The following is a 5,000-nucleotide window of genomic DNA, read 5'->3' as shown; positions in this document are numbered from 1 at the left end:
AAGAAGACACTGATGTTAGGCAAAAGGGTGCGTGCTGTCTTTTGAAAACTCGGTGTGTCGGCCATTAAACAAGATGCCTCATTTTCTGTATGAATATTTCCTGGCATTTTATTCAGAAATACTTCATTCTATGCATAAACATACATGATATAGTATAAAACAGATACACCCAGGACCTCGTATAAAACCGACATTTTACATATGCAATCACGTTTTATATATATATATATATATATATATATATATATATATATATATATATATATATATATATATATATATATATATATATGAATCATCAGCCGACCCTAGTCCACATCCACTGTAGAGCAAAGCCTCAACCATGTTCTTTCATTCGTGTCTGTTTTTTGTCTTTCGATGCCAGTCCACACTCGCAAAATTTCTTAGATCTTCAATCGATTGTCTTCTCTTCCATCCTCCTGCTTCTTTTGTAATCCCTAAGGATCCATTCTGTTATTCTTAATGTCCATATATTATCTGTCATGCTCATTATATGTCCTGCCCACGTCCATTTCCTTTTCTATATGTTGTTAGAATAATCTCTACTTTAATATGCTCTCGGTCCATGTTGCTCTTTTTCGGTCTCTTAGTGTTATTCCCATCATTATTCTTTCCATAGCTCCCTGAGTTGTACCAGCTTATGTTCTAAGCTTTAGCAAAGCTCTACATTTCTGATGCATAAATTAATACTGGTGGGACCATCTGATTATATACTTTTATTTTTAGAGAAAGTGGCATTTTACGTTTCGTAATCTCATTTTTGTTGAGCAAAAGCTTTCCATCCCATTCTTATCCTGCTTTTAATTTCCACCTTGTGTCCTTGGGAAACAATTACTCTCTCCTAGATAAGTATCTTCATTAACAGTCTCTACAGCAGGGGTTCCCAACCCTGGGGTCGCGATGGGGTTGGCAAGCAGTTCCCTTGGGGTCGTGAAGACATTACAATAACCTGAAGGGGATTTGCTGATATCAGTGAATTCGGTAGTCCTTTCCCAAGCCTTTCCCTATTTCCACCTGAGGCGGTATATATATGTCTAAAAATGAAAGGATAGAATGATCCATGGTCTATATTGTTTCCCTTCTTCGCACCTTTTTTTATTTTTTCAATTAGTTGGGTAGGTCACTTGCACAGTAAATTGCTTTCTATAGGACACACTTCAAAAGCAGGGTTCAAAAGGATTAAAGCATTCGAAAGTCAGCTTTAATGATTCACAAAGGATGATAGGTGTACACGTTTGGCAGACTATCATGATGACAATTATTAAATATCACTAAACTCAATTGAAATCCCCTCGCACACACCAAGCGCACAAGAAATGCGCTGGAACCTTTTCTCGGCTAATTTTAATGAACATTATTATACATCCCATCCATCTGTGTATATATTCCTTGACGTTCAAATAAAACTCCAGAATAATGCCTACATAAAGATAAGGAGTATCAATAAGTCTGTAACACAGAGGAAACCTAAACAAAACAGGAACGAGTATGCTATATCCACGGTCCAGATATATTTCAGGAGAAATAGCTAGACACAATCATGTGGTAAGTTCTGGTAACAAATTCAGGAAAAATACAAATCCGTAATAATCGAGGTGTATCATTAATATTTTATTATATAAACTGGTTTTATGGACACACAATTGATTTTATATGACAAATATAGGTCTATATAAATATTTCTTATAAAGGACTTTAAGGACAAGCCTGTACTGAGGTGCAAGAAGAATATATTTACATACAGGTGATATTATCTGGCTAACGGAAGAGTGATTGATCGTTAATGAACGTTGACGCACTCGGACTCAGAGGTGAATGATAAAACGCGCTTTTGACTTAAAATTTTGTCGCGCGTTTGACAGCAATATATCAGCAACGCTTGCTGCGCTTTTGATATGCTAATCTGCGCTTTCGTAAAACGCCGTTTCTATTTGCTGTCTCAGACCATTTAGTACCGAGGTTTAATAACAAGGATTACCTCTGTGGGAAGTATTTAAAGGGGGGGTTACTCATAGACCTGGCAAATCTGTAATTTATTTTATAATTATATATCATTAACACTCGTGATTTTAATCACTGTAAATATCAACCACAATGTTATGTAATATTGAATTCTACCTTGGAAAAATATATCCACAGGAAATTCATTCAGATAACAGGTTGTGGCTGGGCAGAGATTCGAAGCTATGCCTCTTAGCCAAAACCATGCCTATGCCTGCAACGACTCTACCAAACTCGCTAATCAGATTCCTGGATTCCACAGGAATATGTACAGTGGACTGGTCGTAAACTTGTATATCTCCTGATAGTTTGATCGGTAGAGTCCTCGCAAGTATAGTTTCGGCTAAGAGGCACAGGTTCGAATCTCTGCCCAACCAGAAGCTGTTATCATAAATGAATTTCCGCTGGTAGAATTTTATATTATATGCCATAGTGGATGATATTTACATAAATTTGATTATTTAAGTTTATATCTGTGATTTTGTTTGTGTGCGTGTAATAGAATTTTTTTTTTTTTTTTTTTTTTTTTTTTTTGTATTCCTTTAATTTTAACGATATTTTAACTTCAAAACTTCAGTATAAAGTCACATATGCCGAAAATATTAAATGTTGACAAACCTAAGCTACAGTACGACATTTATATGCAGTTTATAAGTAAAAATATATATATAATACGCTATCAATTCACTCATGGCAATCCTGGTGTTGTCCCTTGTTGCCAAATCTTCTCTGGAGTATTTTAAGGCCTACCGTTTCAATCCTTGCATCGGAAAATCTCCTGTGACAAGTAATATAAATCTCTTTTATAAGTTCTCTCTCTCTCTCTCTCTCTCTCTCTCTCTCTCTCTCTCTCTCTCTCTCTCTCTCTCTCTCTCTCTCTTCTGGGGATTATCTTGTCTTTCGTCCTACTGGACTTCACGCGTTAATTAACCTACATAAGTTTGTAAATTCCAAGGTCGCAGAATATATATATATATATATATATATATATATATATATATATATATATATATATATATATATATATATATATACACACACACACATATATATATATATATACATATATGTATATATATGTATATATATATATATATATATATATATATATATATATGTATGTGTGTGTTGGTGTGTGTTATATATATATATATATATATATATATATATATATATATGTGTGTGTGTGTGTGTGTGTGTGTATACAACACACACACAGAGACACACACACACACACATATATATATATATATATATATATATATATATATATATACATATATATATATATATATATATATATATATATATATATATATATATTATATATATATATATATATATATATATATATATATATATATATATATATATATATATATATATATGAGAGAGAGAGAGAGAGAGAGAGAGAGAGAGAGAGAGAGAGAGAGAGAGAGAGAGAGAGAGAGAGAGAGAGAGATTATTGACCTAGGAAAGGAAATGTGTACATCATGTAGGTAGATGTAGAGATACCGTGTCAGGAATATATATAAGTTTAAGAAATGGAGTTATTGACAACTATTTGAATTATCTTCTATGCATAAGTCAGTCGTTTCTTCCCATTAAAAATATTTCTCATCTAGATATAAGATACTTTGGCTTGCACGCCATAACCGATGAGATTTATATTTTTTTTGTTTTATATTCCTCATAAGGGTTTGTCAAAACTAATAGATCACTTTTTGGGTTATATATGTCATATTGATAATGAAAGCGTATTATATTCGCGTGCATTTAGTGATTTAGAAGCGTTATGATTGCGCTTTCAAAATTATTACACTTGTGCGCCTCTTTCCCCCGTTTTCTTATAGTTAGTGTTTGGGCAACCGCCCCAAGGTATCGCCCTAATGCACATAATCAGCATAAGATAACGAACACTTGAAACCACAACGCCAGTTCACAGCTTATAGGATTTGTTCAGTCGAATTAAGTTACGTCAGTTTCAATGGTACTCCCAGTCCGATATCGACGGCATGGAATTCGCACAATCTGAAACTGAGAAGGACAGAAATCCTTGATCCACGCTGGATACACACAGAGGATCGACAGGATTCTCAAATCATCGGAAATTCCATGACGTTGTACAGTGAAAACCTGCAAAGGAAGTGTAAGAACCGATGATAGTTGTTGGTGAAGTCTTAAAAGGCAGATAAATATGATAGTCTCAAATTCTGTGAAAACAAAAATGGAGTCGAAAGAGAGCTGAGGGGAGAAAAGTGTGTATGCTTATGTATCTGCATATGTGCATGTACTGTATGCGTGTGCACGCTATACAGACATACAGAAAATATTTGTGTTTACAATTATATGCTTTCATATAATTTTCACTGCCTTTATCATGTTGGCTATTCATCATCATCATTCTCTCCTCCTACGCCTATTGACGCAAATGGATTCAATTGACGCAAAGGGTCTCAAACAAGTCTTAACTGATATACTGATTTTAATTCTCTCTCTCTCTCTCTCTCTCTCTCTCTCTCTCTCTCTCTCTCTCGTTTGCTTTTACAATTGGATGTTGCAAAAAGGGCAATGACAAACAGCAAAAGAAAACGGAAATATATGGACGACTACATTTACGTTGGTTTTACTTGCATAGTCTCAGCAAGACAAGGAAAATCCCGAAGTGTGGTGTGCAGTGTAATGTTCTCACAAGGATTAATGAAGCCGAATAAATTCAGACGTCATTTTGAATCGAAACATCCAAAGTTCAGTAATGAAAGCAGGGAGGTTTTCGAGTCTGTGCGTCTGAAATATCTCGTCCTAACAGTGATGGAACTTCCAAAAGACAAAGTAAATCTGCTTTAAGGGAGTCTTACGTCATTTTCCTGAGAATTCCCAAAGTTAAAACCCAATTGTTATTGGTGAGGAACTAATTTTACCTTGTGCGAAAGACATCGTTCATCACATGATCGGAGATAAAATAGTCAAATCTTTAG

This window comes from Palaemon carinicauda, chromosome 3 (assembly GCF_036898095.1).
Source record: "Palaemon carinicauda isolate YSFRI2023 chromosome 3, ASM3689809v2, whole genome shotgun sequence".
NCBI lineage: Eukaryota > Metazoa > Arthropoda > Malacostraca > Decapoda > Palaemonidae > Palaemon > Palaemon carinicauda.
The sequence above is the reverse complement of the archived record's forward strand: the minus strand, read 5'-3'. Positions refer to the sequence as shown.